Source organism: Haliotis rubra, unplaced genomic scaffold (genome assembly GCF_003918875.1).
Source record: "Haliotis rubra isolate DU_JTF1 unplaced genomic scaffold, ASM391887v1 Scf44, whole genome shotgun sequence".
Taxonomy (NCBI): domain Eukaryota; kingdom Metazoa; phylum Mollusca; class Gastropoda; order Lepetellida; family Haliotidae; genus Haliotis; species Haliotis rubra.
This window is the reverse complement of record NW_025767124.1, coordinates 1,224,282-1,243,988: the sequence shown is the minus strand read 5'-3', so window position 1 is coordinate 1,243,988 and position 19,707 is coordinate 1,224,282. Positions and strand designations below refer to the sequence as shown.

General features: G+C 39.9%; 1 pseudogene; it reads right to left on the bottom strand.

The window, feature by feature from the left end:
- Window positions 1-9,384: 9,384 nt before the first annotated feature.
- LOC124289330 lies at window positions 9,385-17,808 on the bottom strand (annotated as a pseudogene).
- Between the last annotated feature and the right edge of the window lie 1,899 nt (window positions 17,809-19,707).

Here is a 19,707-nt window from a genome sequence, read left to right as displayed (position 1 = left end):
TTTATCTTCATGATCAGAGTTCAAACCAACGACAATGGACCCTGCCATGTGTTCATCTATCTGTGGGGTTTCTATCGAAATACCTCGGAATGTAGTTTATCTTCATGATCAGAGTTCAAACCAACGACAATGGACCCTGCCATGTGTTCATCCTTCCTTGGGGTTTCTACCGAAATACCTCGGAATGTAGTTTATCTTCATGATCAGAGTTCAAACCAACGACAATGGACCCTGAAATACCTCGGAATGTAGTTTATCTTCATGTGTTCATCGACTTCTGTGTTCATCCTTCTGTGGGGTTTCTATCCGAAATACCTGTGGGGTTTCTACCGAAATACCTCGGAATGTAGTTTATCTTCATGATCAGAGTTCAAACCAACGACAATGGACCCTGCCAAGTGTTCATCCTTCTGTGGGGTTTCTACCGAAATACCTCGGAATGTAGTTTATCTTCATGATCAGAGTTCAAACCAACGACAATGGACCCTGCCAAGTGTTCATCCTTCTGTGGGGTTTCTACCGAAATACCTCGGAATGTAGTTTATCTTCATGATCAGAGTTCAAACCAACGACAATGGACCCTGCCAAGTGTTCATCTATCTGTGGGGTTTCTACCGAAATACCTCGGAATGTAGTTTATCTTCATGATCAGAGTTCAAACCAACGACAATGGACCCTGCCATGTGTTCATCCTTCTGTGGGTTTCTACCGAAATACCTCGGAATGTAGTTTATCTTCATGATCAGAGTTCAAACCAACGACAATGGACCCTGCCATGTGTTCATCCTTCGAAATACCTGAATGGGTTTCTACCGAAATACCTCGGAATGTAGTTTATCTTCATGATCAGAGTTCAAACCAACGACAATGGAGTTCAAACCCTGCCAAGTGCCAAGTGTTCATCCTTCTGTGGGTTTCTACCGAAATACCTCGGAATGTAGTTTATCTTCATGATCAGAGTTCAAACCAACGACAATGGACCCTGCCATGTGTTCATCCTTCTGTGGGGTTTCTACCGAAATACCTCGGAATGTAGTTTATCTTCATGATCAGAGTTCAAACCAACGACAATGGACCCTGCCATGTGTTCATCCTTCTGTGGGGTTTCTACCGAAATACCTCGAAATACCTCGGAATGTAGTTTATCTTCATGATCAGAGTTCAAACCAACGACAATGGACCCTGCCAAGTGTTCATCCTTCTGTGGGGTTTCTACCGAAATACCTCGGAATGTAGTTTATCTTCATGATCAGAGTTCAAACCAACGACAATGGACCCTGCCATGTGTTCATCCTTCTGTGGGGTTTCTACCGAAATACCTCGGAATGTAGTTTATCTTCATGATCAGAGTTCAAACCAACGACAATGGACCCTGCCAAGTGTTCATCCTTCTGTGGGGTTTCTACCGAAATACCTCGGAATGTAGTTTATCTTCATGATCAGAGTTCAAACCAACGACAATGGACCCTGCCATGTGTTCATCCTTCTGTGGGGTTTCTACCGAAATACCTCGGAATGTAGTTTATCTTCATGATCAGAGTTCAAACCAACGACAATGGACCCTGCCAAGTGTTCATCCATCTGTGGGGTTTCTACCGAAATACCTCGGAATGTAGTTTATCTTCATGATCAGAGTTCAAACCAACGACAATGGACCCTGCCATGTGTTCATCCTTCTGTGGGGTTTCTACCGAAATACCTCGGAATGTAGTTTATCTTCATGATCAGAGTTCAAACCAACGACAATGGACCCTGCCAAGTGTTCATCCTTCTGTGGGGTTTCTACCGAAATACCTCGGAATGTAGTTTATCTTCATGATCAGAGTTCAAACCAACGACAATGGACCCTGCCAAGTGTTCATCCTTCTGTTGGGTTTCTACCGAAATACCTCGGAATGTAGTTTATCTTCATGATCAGAGTTCAAACCAACGACATTGGACCCTGATCAGTCTATCAGATCAATGTGTCACGAAAAACGATATATATATATGCTCGGAGAGTAAGCGTTAGACATCAAGAGCGACTGCAAATACCATCCTTGTAGTTAACCAATTGAAATTGGACCTTGGAATAGTTACATTGAATGTTATAGCTTCAGTTGCCTTTGTGTCATAAGCGAATCCTTTCCATCCTGTTTATAAAAAAACTTCACACAATCCAAGATTACAACGCATGAAGGCGGACTGATGATTTTGATTATAGTTATCTTAGTAGTAGAACATAATTTGTTTCGTGTGTTTGCAAGGTATGTTTTATTTATTAAAGAACAGGTCAGCATTTCAAGTAAGTCCCTCAACGTCCAATACCACCATCAAGCAAACAACTCGTGTTCATATGACACGACACGGGGGTTTCTTTAATCCATCGGCTTATTTCAGAATGACAAGAACAAAATACATAGGCGAAAAAGTGTTTTGGAATGTGACGGTGAGAGCATTTTTTAATGCTGTATTTAAGAAAGTATCTCGATGATATGGTGTCAGGGTTTGCTCAATGAGCCTTTCCCACATTATGATATGGTAGCGTCAACTGTATGTGACACTTTATGAGAAGTAAAGTCCAAACTGATGCAGGCTCTATATGTGTTCATCCTTCTGTGGGGTTCCTACCGAAATACCTCGGAATGTAGTTTATCTTCATGATCAGAGTTCAAACCAACGACATTGGACCCTGCCATGTGTTCATCCTCCTGTGGGGTTCCTACCGAAATACCTCGGAATGTAGTTTATCTTCATGATAAGAGTTCAAACCTACTGACATTGGACCCTGCCATGTGTTCATCCATCTGTGGGATTCCTACCGAAATACCTCGGAATGTAGTTTATCTTCATAATCAGAGTTCAAACCAACGGCAACTGACCTTGTCATGTGTTCATCCTACTGTGGGTTTTTTAGTGCTCTCAACGTTTGGCTTGACTCTAAAACCTGAAGACATGTCCTTTCCTGCTTTGTACTGGATTCCAAAACTACATAAAAATCCGTACAAGGAGAGATTAATTGCTGGTTCCAGCAAATGTACCACCAGATCACTGTCTCAGAGATTAACCATAATCCCTAACGCTATCAAGGAAGGACTATTCCGATATTCACAGAATATATTTGAGACAAAGGGAATTAATACCATGTGGATTCTCAAAACCTCAAAGGATTTGCTTACATTTTTTAATCTCAGAAACGGACCGAGTTCCGTTCTGTCACAATATTTGATTTTTCAACATTGTATACCACTATCCCACATAACAAACTTAAGGAAAAATTTCATTCCTTGATTCATGGGGCTTTTGTAAACAAACGTGGTGAACAAAGATATACCTACATATCTATGTTCAGAGAGTTCAGTACAATTTGTCAAAACTGAAAGCAAATGTCATTTGGAGTTTACCGAGAAAAATAATATGTGAAATGCTGGACTTTCTTATTGATAACATCTTTGTGAAATTTGGGGGTGATTTATCAGGCTTTCAAAGAGCGTCATGCCACTTTTACCCAGTAGGTGTTTGATCAAAGTTACAACATTCAAGGTCTGAGTAAGCGGTCGGTAATAAAACTGGCTGCTCTTGGTGAAATCTTCATTAACCATGAAAAATGTTATGTGTGTGGCACGGAATAGGTAAATGTAAAGTGCCATTTGCAGACATTGTTTTGTTATTTACAAACTGGAAACCAGTAATGGAATAACAAAGTGTTAGCCTGCTTAAGAACCTTCAGTTACATTAAATTTCTTGTTTAGATTTTGATCTTGCTGACATTTTGTCAAAAGATTATCATGACTTGTATACATGTCCTTGATTGACCATGGTCAAGTTTATGGCCCAAAAATATTTTGAAAGTCACATCAACTGATGAATCAGTTTTGTTTAAGTAGACCTCAGAGTGAGACTGAGTAAGATTCGTTGTAGCACCCAACCCTTAAAAATAGGACCGCACGCACGCACGCACGCACACACACAGTCCCCTGAAGAATACGTAAACGTTCTAATAGTAACGTCACGTCATTGAAGCCGACGTACATTTTCTAGCTCATTATAGTTTTATTTGCAGATGTTCCCTATCGACATGTGTTAATTCTCAGCGATAGGTTGATTATATCCCGAAACATTATCCTAAATGTTTCAATGAAGAAAACACGAGCTTTCCCAATACACCACCTGATCCTAAGTTCAATTTAATATGAAATGGGAAGATATATATAGTTTCATGAACATACGTAACTTCTTTTCATTCATTTATGAAAGTACATAATCTTCGTTGCACGTTTAAAAGGTACTCTGGCCTGGCATAGTGTACGTATTCTGAGTATTTGTATTGCCATATTTGTAATAGCAAGTTGATTGTCGGGAATCTTATTTTAGTCCGTAATCTGTAATTGAGAGAGTCCGGATTATAAAGCAAGCTTTAATGATGAATTAAGAACAATTTCCCAGGTCTCAGAGAGTAGTCCGGATTATGAAGAAAACCGGATTACCACCAAGACTGAATTCGAGAACCGACGTATTAACCTCAACCTTCTGTTATTTATACACACATTATTCGGAGTGAAATCTGACTATTATCACCAAGACTGAATTCCTGAACCGACTTATTAACCTACGTATTCTTTATATGTGTACACAAATTAATTAGATGTGTTGTTTTTATGTCCTCTGCTTAGAATCAGTTCGTCCTACGCTAATTAATAGAGTGTAGAAAAGTCTCACTTTAACATATGATAGAAGAAATGTAGAAAAAAAAGATAAAACAAAAAGTTTGTTTTGGTTTTTTTTATTTCCACTTCATGTTTTACATGTTTTATATATGATGCATATATATATATACATATATATATAATATTTTCTATACATTGTCAAAAGTACAAACCTTAATTTCATTACATATTATAACATCTTATCCATACAATGTTCTCCATATAAGTGTCAAAGGCATAAATATAAGCATCGATTTCCACTTCATGCTAAACATGTTGTATATATAACATTCTCCATGTATTGTCGAGAGGATAAATATCAATAGCTATTAATACAGGAATATACACCATAAATAGAAGTAATATGCTTCCTTGTATTAATTGTAGCTTGATATCCACATATCTTACCCAGATTGTATAACTTCCAGCAATGGAAGGGATTGTTGACATAGATGCCATGATTACATTTGACATTACTTAATAAACATCATAAGATATTATAATCAATTGTATTGCTTGTATCAATGAATACTAATATTGACATATATGACATGATTTACATATTCAATTCTCTTAACTTGATAGGTTCAGAAGATAATATACTCTTATATAACTTGGAATACTTTAGACATTTTTGGGGGGTGAGTCAGAATGCAACACATCTAAATATAAGTTAAAAAAATATTAGGTTCGCTGAGTAGATTATGGAATGATGACCAGAATGCATAAAAGGGCACTATATTTTGTTGCTTCATAGTATCTGCTTATCTCCATATTGCTGAGTGCGGCGTAAAACTAAACTAAACTCTGCTTATCTCCCTTTGTACGTGATTGGAATTTGGGATTGCTTCTTTTACCTTTTAGGAGTATATGACTTGTTTCACAACAAGACATATGGCATTTAATGAGTTATTATTCCTTCCTTTAAATCCAAGTAAGATATTTTCAGAGTTAAATTCAATATTACCTTCTGCTACAGTTTTAAGCCATCTGGTTAGATCACTCCATATTTCTTTTACATAGCTACATTCACTGAAAAGGTGAACAATTGTTTCTGGTTCCTTTGAACAAAAGGTGCACAAAGCAAATTCTTTAATACCAATTCTATGTAAATACTTATTTGTAGGTATAATATTATATAGTATTTTCATCTGTAACCATTTTAGGTTACTACTTCTAGTACATCTGTTTCCCATCATGTATATATTTTTTATCATTTCACTATCATATTTTCTTTCAAAAAGACTCTCCCACTTTTTGTGTACATATGGTTTTTCGTAGGTTCTTTCTAGAAGAGACAGATAAAAGTATCTAGTACCCTCGCCGTTGTTGATAAGTTTTGCTATATTGAAAGGCATTATTGGAGAAGTAGGTAAGGGGTCTAAGTGTACAATATGATATTTCTTCATACATGTTTTAATGGTTGATTTCATGCTTTGATATCTAAGGATATTTATCTTGATGTTAAAAACCTCCTGCAGTTCATCATGTGTATAGAATTCACCTGTATTTGGGTTCAAACAAAGTGTATCCCTGCATTGTACCAATTTTTAAATAAAACCCATTTCTTTACCCACTTTGAATAGGGTATTATACCAAAGAGATTGCTTTAGGAAATCTGTCGCCTTTAGTGTCTTGCATTGTTTGTTTAAATGTGTGCTATATGCGATAGCTACATCTTTCCAAAAAGTATTTCTTATGTTAGGGATAATATTATTTCTTATGTATTCAGGGTTGACTAGCCATAGTCTGTTGTGATTTAGTATGCAGTTATCAACTGGTGTCTTCCATTTACAATTACTGGTATAGAACCTTTTTACCCATGAGATTTTTTGCGCATTAATCATATCCTTCACAATTGGAGCACTTATTCCACCATATTCAGTTGGCATAGATAATGTTTCCCTCTTAATCTTATCCGGTTTAGATTTCCATATAAAACTGAAGCACCTTTTTTGAATGACGTAATCAAATCGTCCGGGGTGATGGAATAGATGAAAATAGATGATTAAGTTTTGAAAGTAACAAAGATTTCAGTACTACATTTCTTCCTATTGGAGTGAGTGTTCGAACTGACCATAGATTCATTTCATTTCCTATTTTCTTAAGTTTATCTTCATAGTTTATTTTAATCATCTCATCAAGGTCAACGTCAAACATAATCCCTAAAAGTTTAAAATTACTTTGTGTCCAATCTAAGTTCCAGTCTTTACAAAGCTTAAATCTGCATCTCTTTTTTGAGCCAATCCAAATCAGTCTTGTCTTGTCAGCATTAACTTTCAGACCAGAGAATCTTGCAAAAAATGATAGGGTATTCAGCAATGCATATAGACTACTTTCACTGCCATCTAAAGGAAGGGTGGTATCGTCTGCAAATTGGGCTAAGATGAATTCTATATTTCCCTGTTTAATACCCTTTATATTTTTATTATTTCTTATAAGTATACCTAGAATTTCAGCACATAAAATAAAATATATGGTGAAACAGGATCTCCCTGACGACACCCCCTGCTTATTGGGAAGAATGGACTAGCAAATCCATTTACAAGTACATTTGAAGACATATCATTAAAGAAAGTCTTTATCCACCTTTGAATACTTGGTCCAAGTTTAATATAAAGTTTCTGTCTACAGAGTCAAATGCTTTTCAAAATCAATAAGAACTAAGAGGCCTGGTATTTGGTAAGATTAATTATATTCCATAAGGTCATATATTAATCTAGAGACTTCACCCATATATCAACCTGGTACAAATCCTTGTTGGTCATCATTTAGTATTAACGGTAATATTTTTTTTAATCTATTAGCAATAGCTGCAGAAGCTAATTTGTAGGAAGTGTTCAGAAGTGAAATTGGTCTCCAATTTTTACAAATACATTTTTGGTTTATTATCTTTAGGAATACATGTAATCAATCCCTGTTTTCTGTGTTACAAATAAAGTTTCATTATAAGCCAAGTTTAGTGAGTTTATCAAGAGTCTGCTTAGATCATTCCAAAAGAATTTAGGAATTCAGATGTAAATCCGTCTGGCCCTGGGCTCTTATCATTTTTCATTTTTTTAAAGCTTCAAAAATTTCTTCATAGCTTAGTTCTCCCTCTTAACTTGAGGCAATGTCATCATTTAATTTTGGTATTTCATATTTTCCAAGCAATGTATCTAGATCTAGTTGGGTGCAATTTTCACTTGTATATAGTTTTCTATAAAAGTTTTGAGTTTCCTTTAGTAGTTCCTCTTGCTTTTTAACTTGTTGTTCCATCATTTCTTTTTATTTCTGATACAGATTTATTTAGAAAGTTTCTAAATTCTAAATTTAAAAAGTATCTGCTTGGTTTTTCACCTTGCTCGATCCATTTGGCTTTTGATCTAATAAATGCTCCTTTAGTTGTTTTTTCTTCAAAATCATTAAGTTTTCTCTTTATATCATCTATTTCTTTGAGAATTTCTTGTTTATCTTGCGAATTATCCTTCGTGTCTAGTTTTACTTCCATTTCATACAATATATTCTCTAAGTTATTTATAGTATTAGTGTCTTTTTTCTTTTTAGTGGAGGCATAATAGATTGTTAGTCCTCTTATTTCCAGAAGAATCATTTCCCATAGGAGTTGGTCATTAATAATATATTTTGAACCTTGTTCCTGTTGTTCTTTATCTGTTTCATAACTTTTTAAAGTTCTTTTTATTTTTTTATTTAACTAGTAGTACATATTCTGAATCATGTAACAAACAATTATTAAATTTCCAAAATCCTTTATCTCTTTTTACCTCAGATAGGGATATTGAGATTGATATAACTAAGTGGTCCGAGTCAATACTTGGGCTTATATCTGTATGTATAACTTGTTGAAGTAAGTTATGAGAGATCAAGAAGTAGTTCAAATGCGCTTGTTTTAGGGGCGTAGGCTGTCGCCAGGTAAATCTTTTTTCAAAGGGGTAGGTTTCTCTCCAAGGGTCTTTCAGATCAAGATAGTTCATCATGTCTAATAATGTTTATCTTGAGTTCCGGTTGTTTATGTTTTATAATTGAAGGTATCTTTCAGCTGGTCTAATACTAGGTTCCAGTCTCCACATATTATAATTCTTTCTCCTAATGACTGCTGAATATGTTCTTTAATTGTATTAAAGAAAGTTGGTGAATCTTGATTAGGACCATAAATGTTTACAATAGTATAGATTTTACCTGCCATTTTAACGTTTATTATAACATAATTTCCAGTTTCATTGTCAATAATAATATCTAAAACTTGGAATTCAAAGTTATTATTGAATAATATAGCTGTACCTCTAGCATTGCTTTTATATGAAGTCATGTAGCATTGGTTATACCCCCCATTCTTGTTTAATAATCTGCTCTTGTTCTCTAGTGAAGTGGGTATCTTGCAGACAGTATATCTAGGCTTTTCGTAGAAATCGAAATACTTTTTTCCTAAAAAAGATAAACTTGATATGTTAAGCCGTTCTATGCGTTACTACGAGAGGTTAGTGAACATAAAATAATGTGAAAGAGTTAACAAACACGAGCGTGATAATCGCACACAGATTACGGTAGGGCGTATGAATCCATGTTCTGCATTTACCAAGCAACACTTGTGTACTCTAAGTTTCAGAAGATGCTGCAGTTATCAATGCCCAAAGGGGCCTCCTTTGGAGTTCTATAAAAGCAAAATGTAACCAATATCAGATCATACGAGAAGACGACAATGTTTTAAAAGCAGTTTAATTCTAAAACAGGAGTACAAAACCATTGACAACAAGCAAACAGGGTGGGTAAGTGTTAATCAAGTCAGTGAAGGATATAAGGGGTTGTATTATGTAGTTTTTAAATTATTAAATATTATTCAAATATATTAAGATGACAATTAAGTGTCCGAGAGACCCATGCAGTGAAAGGGCAACACGAAATGAGCGGGGATTGTTTTAACGCGGCTTTTAGCAATATTCCTGCAATATCATGGCGGGAGACACCAGGATAAAGGCTTTGTACATTTTCAACATGGTCAAAACGGCGGCAATGTTGTATAGGCGTGGGAAAGCATAAGGCAAATATAGAAAAACAGACAATGACCTCGACATAAAAAAACGCTGGTTGAAGTCTACAAGACTACTTTCTCGAACTTTTACTGGTTTTTGAGATTATCAAGTCTGAAGACCCAGGCCCACTGACAAGGCATACGATCGGCTGGAATTGCTGGAACTGTGATTGTCATTCCTGATGTGGGGCCAGCTTGGAAATCAAAGTGTCCTGGGTATCCTAGCAACGTCACTGTGGTGGCAGGACCCGCTTGTGGGACAGCTAGCTCCAGCTTACCTCCCTTTGGCCAGCTGAGAGCGATGGCATACACGGAAATACCGGTGGCAGACTTCTTGGATGTGTACCTATAAATATTAGGTATAGAGGTATAAAGAGAAATAAATAAAATGAAAGTATAGAGGTGATAAAACAGATTTAATTCTTCAGTACTTCGCAGCCATCAGTTAAAATGATAACCGTTTCATCAACACACCCATTGAAATATTTGTATGTAACATACATACCAGACGCCAGGGGTCGCTGTGTCGTTCTGGAAAGTCCAGGGTCGAGTCTCGTAGATGGCGTCCCCGTTAACGTTCAGCCATTGTCCCATCTGACGCAATCTCTCCTCAAATATTGGGCTGATCATTCCGTCAGGAGTAGGGCCAGCATTCAGCAGGAGGTTGCCACCGCAGCTGTCATAGAACCAAAATTATCTTGGGTCTCATAACATAACATTATATAGTCTAAGTATCCCAACATTTCTTGCTTCTATGTGATGGTGGCGGGTGTGAAAACATCATTTCCCAGTTGTCCGAGGAGAAGCGATTCTGTGCACAGTTGCATCCCTTTAATCTTTAGTCTATAGTTTCCCCGTGTAAATACGTTAACCTGGCGGAGATCACTCGCGCCTTGATCGAGTGAATGAATTATTCAGTTTTATCCAACGCTATTATCACAAGGCAAATGGATGGAGCTTAGAGAAATGTACGTATGACTGTTGAGACTCGAACCAGGGGAACAAGCCATTTGCCACTAGGCCCAAACGCTATCCTGCCACCCCTTACCTTGTAACCAAGGAGATAGATTATCTGGACACACAATTGGTTTGAAGTGTATCAAAATATGTCATGTGTCATGACTCTTCCTTGGACTACCTGGACCCATCCTGTACAAGCAATATGAGGGAGGTCTGTAAGAAATCGAATCTACACCAAACAATCCAGTGAATCATAATCCATAATGACCATCGATATACGCACTCAAACACTCACCAACCTACCTACTCTCCTAGAATAATTACCTGACAACTGTAATGAGCTCCGTTAGAAGTTCCTCAATGGTGTGGAAGTCACTCAGCTTGGTGTTCCTGACGAATCCCCAATACGACTTGTGGATTGTGGTAGAATCCTCAAACTTGCGCTTCTGTACCACTCCTGTCAATAGTGTACCAAGCGAACATGAAAATCACATGGCAAACTACTAAACTATTTCTATTCATCTTCGAATTAGTTGTAATTCAGTTCCAAACCGGAGTTCTACACGCACCTGGGTTGAACCTGTCGTGGCAGGTGAAGTACCCGCCATGATGGCACGTGGTATCTTTACCCCAGCGGTCGTTCGTCACCACGGTGTCCTTTACAGGGCTGGAACAAGTGATGTCTGTTAGGAATGCTCAAACATCACTGCGAAATTGCAGCAAACTAACATACCAACATTGTGATGCAGACTTAAATGCCTTAATGATAACACAAGTATAAGCATTGTAATAGGGAAAGAATAATATGGCAAGATTCAGGTTTTGAAGAACAAACAGCTAGTATGCTATCTTAGGTAGTGTCTCCCACACTCCCCGGGAGATATTTTTTCACTTCAATGCAAACCATCTAAGTGTTTTCCACAGATCTGGATCTCCTATCTCTCCGGAACTCCCTTTAAATAGTCATATGTTATGTCCTTTCAATGGATTCAGTGCAGAACTGTGAAAGGGACAAAATGCTTTTTGAGGATACAGTGCAGAACTGTGATAGACAGAATGTTTTCTGTGGATGAAATGCAGGACTGTGAAAGGGACGGAATGCTTTCTAACGATGCAGTGAAGAACTGTGAAGGGGACAGAATGCTTCTGAGGATGCAGTGCAGAACTGTGAAAGGGACAGAATAGGGATGCAGGTGATTGAAGAATGCTTTCTGATGAAAGGGACAGAATGCTTTCTGGGGATGCAGTGCAGCAGAACTGTGAAAGGGACAGAATGCTTTTCTGTGGATGGACAAATGCAGGACTGTGAAAGGGACGGAATGCTTTCTGAGGATGCAGTGCAGAACTGTGAAAGGGACAGAATGCTTTCTGAGGATGCAGTGCAGAACTGTGAAAGGGACAGAATGCTTTTTGAGGATGCAGTGCAGAACTGTGAAAGGGACAGAATGCTTTCTGGGGTGCAGAACTGTGAAGGGGACAGAATGCTTTCTGGGGATGCAGTGCAGAACTGTGAAAGGGACAGAATGCTTTCTGGGGATGCAGTGCAGAACTGTGAAAGGGACAGAATGCTTTCTGAGGATGCAGTGCAGAACTGTGAAAGGGACAGAATGCTTTCTGAGGGATGCAGTGCAGAACTGTGAAAGGGACAGAATGCTTTCTGGGGATGCAGTGCAGAACTGTGAAAGGGACAGAATGCTTTCTGGGGATGCAGTGCAGAACTGTGAAGGGACAGAATGCTTTCTGGGGATGCAGTGCAGAACTGTGAAAGGGACAGAATGCTTTCTGGGGATGCAGTGCAGAACTGTGAAAGGGACAGAATGCTTTCTGAGGATGCAGTGCAGAACTGTGAAAGGGACAGAATGCTGTGAAGGGACAGACGTGGCAGAATGTCACCATGCGTTCTTGAAACAATACGTCATGAACGCTGCTATAACAGAGAGCCATGCTGTTGACAGGACGTATTAAAACGTAAAAGTGATGAAGATTTGTTTAGCGATTTTTACTTTATTAATTGGCCTACAATTCCCATTTCATATTTTGACAGTCTGAATTGCAATGTCTTCACTTAGTTTGTGAGTGAAAGGTGGAGACCTACCTGTCGTTATACAGCCAGGCTATGAACTCAGTAGAATTCCAGTAGGAAGAATTTGCCAACCATTCCCCGTCAGACCAAATAACTTCAGGCTTGTACATGTTCACCAGCTCGTATAACTCGGGCATTGTCTTGTACTGAAAATAATAGTGAATATTTTGTTTGAAATAGTGAATATTTTGTTCATTTATGGCATAACCATAAATATGTTCTTATGACATAAGGAAAGGGTTTTAAGGAGTGAATATATCTGTTCAAATGAATCAATATGTGAATCGATCACTACACTTCACTATTCTTACAGGCTCCTGTATCACGGGAGAATTTCTTTTGTCGAAGCAAGTGAGAATATTGGAGATTAAAAATCATAGCCGCCTGGAAATATTCAAATCACTCAATCAGAACAGTGGTTGATATTATGACGACCAACTTGCCTAGTTACCATGACAACCAATCACAAAGCCTACTCATCCGACCCTCTATATTTGTGGGTACTGGGATTCTTAACTGACCCGAAACATCTCTGAAAGTGAATATACACACTATATTCCTGCTATATGGAGGCAGTCTGTAAATAATCGAGTCTCGACCATACAATCCAGTGATCAACAGCATGAGCAAATATCTAAGCAATTGAGATACGATGACATGTGTCAACCAAGTCGCCTCTTACTACAAGTATGGGTTGCTGAACACCAATTCTAACCCGGATCTTCACGGGTCGAAACATCTCAGAAAGTGAATATACACACAATTATACCAATCATATAGCTAGTTTCTTACAAATGTCTACATGGTGAAGCTTATCATGGTTATGCTTAGCTAACAAAGCCTTCAGTATGACAGTATCTATGAGAACATTTCAAGAATCAATCAAAAGAAATATATAATGAAAGCATCTTAAAACTGAAGGTACATTTTAAAGTATTTGAAAATGTCTGTTAGACGTAGTAAAAACGTTTGTTTTCAAATTGTAAAATTTAGCAGGCATCAAAATATACGTACGCTTGACGTACCTTAACAAAGTCTTGAGTTTTGAAACCGTTCTTCTGATCCTCCAGGAAGTAGGGGTTGACAAACTCGAACAGTGAGTGGTAAAGACCAAACTTGATATTCGTCGTCCTCCTTATGGAGTTGGCCAAGTCACCTAGAATAGATGATTCACAACAAAAGGTAAATGTGAATCAAAATCGTAGAGTATAACTAGTAGTATTATAATTTACCCCTACAATATTTAAAACAATAGCATAAATGGTATTGACATCGCTGCACTGGAACAAATATTCAAATAAGTCATTCACTACTGCTATCAAACCAAGAAATGTAATCCAAGCGATTCTCAGAAATTCAAAACCAAGATCAATGGATGATGCACAGCCAAGGGACGCAACTCTGTACCTACCTACTAAGTCCCTGTGAGGGACCAACATCCATGGCATTCCAGTTGAAGGAGTGTTTCGTTGGCCAGTTGCAGAATCCTTCATGGTGCTTTGCTGTCAGCACAACATATCTGAAATATATGTAAACTCTTCAAAAAAAGAGACGCACAGGACCAAAATAAGGAAATGTTTTAAACGTATCTAAGTGTAGTACTACATAAGACGATTAAGCTTGAACATAGATGAAGGAAATTTCGACACACTAATGAACATACGTATTGTTGTCATTGTCAGCATTAATTCAGTTCACTCACTGCACATGTGTGGACACAAGGGGGCGCTCACTGTACAGGGGGCGTTCAGGTCAGTACCTGGTGACACCACCCCTTGCACCCCTGGCTAGTTCTGCGTTCTTTACGGACGCGTCGATCAAGTTCGTCCCATAGATGCTCAATCGGATTCAGATCAGGCGATTTGGAGGGCCAGGTAAGGGCATTGGCGTTTGCCTTGGCGAGATAGGCATATGTCACACGAGCTGTATGGGGTCGAGCGTTGTCGTGTTGAAACAGCTCCCTATGGCAGTTAAAAAGTGGGAGGAGGTGTGGTCGCAGGATGTCGATGTAGCAATTTGCTGTAAGATTGCCTTGAACCCCCACTAGGTCTGATCTACCTGTGTAGGACATGGCTCCCCACACCAAGACGCTTTCTCTACCAAAACTGTCCACCTGTCGAACGCAGTTCGGTGCAAAACGTTCGTGTCGACGTCGGTAGACACGTTGTCACCCATCCCGTAGTTGCAGCCAGGAGGAAACCAAACTGAACCAAACGCGTCACCAGTTCCCCAGTTTTCATGCCTGTTGCCGTGTTGCACCTTTGGAACGTCTTTGTCGGGGTAGTTGTGTCAGGACAGGTCCAACGTTTGGTCGATATGCTTGATTTCCCACTTCTCTCAGACGATTGCTGATGGTTTGGTCGGAAATTCTTTGAAGACCAGGCACCTGTCCTGCAGTGTCCGTTGCTGTAGCAAATCGGTGACGTGGGTGACACACCCGCATGAATCGGTCCTGAGAGGGAGTGGTCACTCTTGGTTTTCTTGAAGGGGTATATCGATGCCATAATCGAGATATGGTGCTGTGGTGGACGTTGAAGTGTCTTGCAACGGCAGACTGGGACTCCCCTGCTTCCAAACGTTCAATGGCAATATATTGGTCAGTGGCATTCAATCTTGGCATTTGTGTTCTTCGTTTACGTTGTAAATTGCGTAATGAAATGATGAATTTGGTTTGGCCTTTTATAGTCGATGTCTCTACTCGTCTCAACACATTGCACGTGCATTACGAGGAAAACATATTCTGCATGCACGTTTCATGCATCGTTTTCATTTTTACGACAAACGCTTACAAACACATTTGGGATGCAATGGTAAAACAACCACGACATGATTAACGTGAGAGTTCTCTTAATGACGATTGCTGTCAAAATATATCGAAATGAAACGCTGAAAACGCCTGTGCGTTTCTTTTTTTTTTAAAGAGTATATATAGATAGTACTACCTTTGCTTAAAACCAGTTTAAGATAATTTCAGATACTATACTTCCAGTTGAAAGATACCACATCATTCGAAACAATGAAACAATAACACAATAAACAAACAATTGGTTCTAACATTTGAACAGCATTACCAGCGAAATATACTAGTATCTGAAACACATGCGTATATATTCAATATACATCTGTTACACAAACAATTGGAGGCACATGTCGGAAGTTGAAACTAGAAAATAAATATTTGTCGATTCGTCATTTTAAAAAAAATTAATAACAATCAATCCCATTAGTAACATGTGACTAGCCTTGAAAAATTGTCATACATGAAATACCAAACCTCGTGTAATTGAAATCTATGTTTTACTCTACCTCGGTTGTTATTAGATAGGAGCGGTGGGTAGCCTAATGGTTAAAGCGTCCGCTCGTCACGCTGAAGGCCTGGGTTCGATTCCCCACATGGGTTCATTGTGTGAAGATCATTTCTGGTGACCCCCGCCGTGATATTGCTGGAATATTACTAATAGCGTCACTAAATCACACTCGCTCACCACTTTTAACTAAATCTGAACAGCGTGTTAGACATGTCATTTACATTTGGCCATGCCTACAACACGCACGTAACACTGGGCGGTGCTTCTCCGTCGGAGCGGTCCGACCCTCCTTATACATATCTATCTCCTTATCTATCTCCTTATATCCCTATCCTCCAATCGACCCGTGAAGGTCCGGGTTAGAATATTGATCTTCAGTAACCCATGCTTGTCGTAAGAGGCGACAACCGGGATCAGGTGGTCAGGCTTGCTGACTTGGTTCACACATGTCATCGGTTCCCAATTGCGCAAATCGATGCTTATGCTGTTGATCACTGGATTGTCTGGCCCAGACTCGATTATGGACAGACCGCTTCCATATAGCTAGAATATTGCTGAGTGCGGCGTAAAACTAAACTCATTCACCCACTATCCTCCAGTCAGCATCTTGCTACTTGCTCTTAACACGGCCTTGAAAGTTACATAATAGATGCGGTAATAGTTGTTAAACTATATGCCTGTTAAGTTGGTATTCAGTTTGTATTCAACCCCTCATACACCACTCTAGACTAACGCTTAGTCTCTGAATATACATACTTTCGACAGAAACAAATAATTCAGTGAAAAGGAGTCTCAGGGAAAAGGGAATTCTGAACGTGAGGAAGTATAGACTTGCTTCATTTTGGGCTTTAGCATTTGTAGGACTGGGTGGAAGGGGAGATAATGCAGTTCGGGGACTGGGGACCAGACTACCCGACTCAGTCATAGCATACTGACTAGAACGCCGTAAACTGACTGACTGACTGAGTTTGGTTTTACGCCGCTTTTAGCAATATTCCAGCAACATCACGGCGGGGGACACCAGAAATGGGCTTCACACAATGTACCCATGTGGGGATTCGAACCCGGGTCTTCGGCGTGACGAGCCAACGCTTTAACCATTAGGGTACCCCACCGCCCCAGAACGCCGTAAAAGGAAGAGAAGACCTCACAGAGCATCAATGTTGGCAGAGTCTGCCATTATTCCACCAATCTGACTCAGTCAAGACACTGTTATAAATACTAGATATGAAAGGTTTAGTGTAAATAATCTTTGCGTATTTTGGTATCGCTGCAAGCTATTTACGTTATCTCTGGAGCTAGTGATCTCACCTTGCTCCGGAGGCGTTGAATATCTCCGCCCATTCGTCCGGGTTGTAGAATTCAGCTGTGAATTGAGCTGCAAAGTCAGCATAGGTAAAACCTGGTCTGTAGTTGTCCTTCATAAACTCAATGACAGCCGAATTATTCTCTCGCCAAAACTCCTGGAGCCAGGCCCCCGTGAAGCTTGGAACAGAGAACACCCCCCAGTGCAGAAAGATGCCAAACTTGGCCTCGTCGTACCAGGCCGGGAGGGGCCTCTTGTCCAGTGACTCCCATGTGGGGTCGTAGCGGGCACCTGCTGCTAGAGTCACCGTCAACAGCGTCAACAACAACAGCCCAGCCATGTTGCTTCAGTGTGTCTAATGCAAACCAATTTCAGTCAGATCAATGTGTCACGAGACTCGACGTTTGTCACGCATGAGCAGAGACGTTTGAAGGCGATGCTGCTGTTACGTGTCTATATATAGCCGTCATAATGACGCATGAGCAGGGACGTTTGAAGGAGATGATGATGTAACAGGTGTATATATATAACCGTCACAATGAATACATAGACGTTCAAAACTGGAAGGCCTTGAGTACACATACACAGACAACAGTTAGGCAACTCCTATGACTGACTGACTGACTGAGTTTGGTTTTACGCCGCTTTTAGCAATATTCCAGCAATATCACGGCGGGCAACTCCTATGAAGATAACACCTGATAGCATGCCTAACCAAAATTTGGTATTTTTTCACGATGCAATGCGTTATTCTAGGATGCAGTTGCAGCGCTAAGACAGCCGATTGGTATGTATGGGCTTAGTTACGGCTCTCTATATACAAAGATTCATTGTGCTACATCGTATAGGAATAACAAGCTCAAAATTGTTTCATATGTCCTTGACTGAAGAAGAAAGTAAAGCATATGGTGTATGTCTAATATTGGTGACATTCAGTCACTATTTCCAACATTTTCAATTAACCTGGGTCAATGTCAGCAATGCTCTTTCTCACAGTCCCCGAAACGTACTATTGGCCCTTTCTCCCAGCTGCAAAAGATCTAAATGAAGCAAGTCTCGATTTCCTCAGGTTGAGAATCTCCCATCCAATAGGGGCTCCTTTTAAGTTTAAAACTATACTGAGTCAAAAAAAGAAACTTCACAAAATGTTATTTGAAAAATAATGAATAATTTTTCTCTGATGATACATCTATGTATCCGAAATGGGATCCCTATCTTTCGACTCTAGAAAAACGTTAGCAAAACCCACTCAAACCCATCCATTCCTCGTGCAAATGACGTTAGTGCCAAATCAGGTTTTGCGCGTGCAGTCGATCACGTGATCTTCGCATCGAAGTTTTCTTCATGTGCACGTGTTTGCATTGGCCTCAAGAATTGAAAAAAACACTTTTAAACCACAGTTCTAACGGTACTTGAAATGCCACGATTGTCAAATGTGCAACGTGAACGTGCCGTTGGCATGTTGCAAGCGGGAAGATCAGTTATTGACGTCGCAAGAGCAATGGGATGCAGCCGTCGTACTGTGTATGACTTGCGAGGTCGTCTACAACAAACTGGCACCACTTCTGATCGCCCAAGGTCGGGTCGTCCACGTGTGACGTCACGAGCAGAAGACCGTCAAATCGTCCTACGTCACCTACGTGACAGATTTCTGCCAGCTACACGAACCAGGGCTGAGATGTTTAGAGGTCGACTGTCCTCACAGACCATTTGAAATCGGTTGCGGGCTGCCAATCTCCATTCTCGACGTCCATATCGTGGGCCAATATTGACGCCGTTTCATCAACGTCAACGTCTGCTGTGGGCCCAACGTCACCTCCGATGGACCCAGAGAGACTGGAATCGAGTCGTCTTTAGCGATGAATCCAGGTTTACACTCGGATTCGCGGACGGCAGGGATAGAGTCTGGAGACGACGTCGTGAACGGTATGCCCAATGTTGTGTACAGGAAGTCGTCAGATGCGGGGGCGGAAGTTGCATGGTGTGGGGGTGCTTTCTGTGGGAACAACCGTTCCCGACTTCTGGTCATCCGTGTAAACCTCACAGCTGCTGCTTACCTCGACAAGGTGCTCACCCCTGAACTCGTTCTTTCATGGCGGCTCATGGCCAAGGTCTACAGTTCCAGCATGATAATGCTCGGCCGCATACCGCGATGTTGACACGGAATTTCCTTCAAAACGCTGGAATCAACGTCATGCACTGGCCATCGAGGTCCCCTGACCTTAATCCAATAGAGCACCTTTGGGAGAAGGCTTCGTGGTCTTAGGGACCAACCTCAGAATTTGCAGGAACTTGGCGCTGCCTTGCAAGAGCAATGGCGCAGAATCCCCAACCAC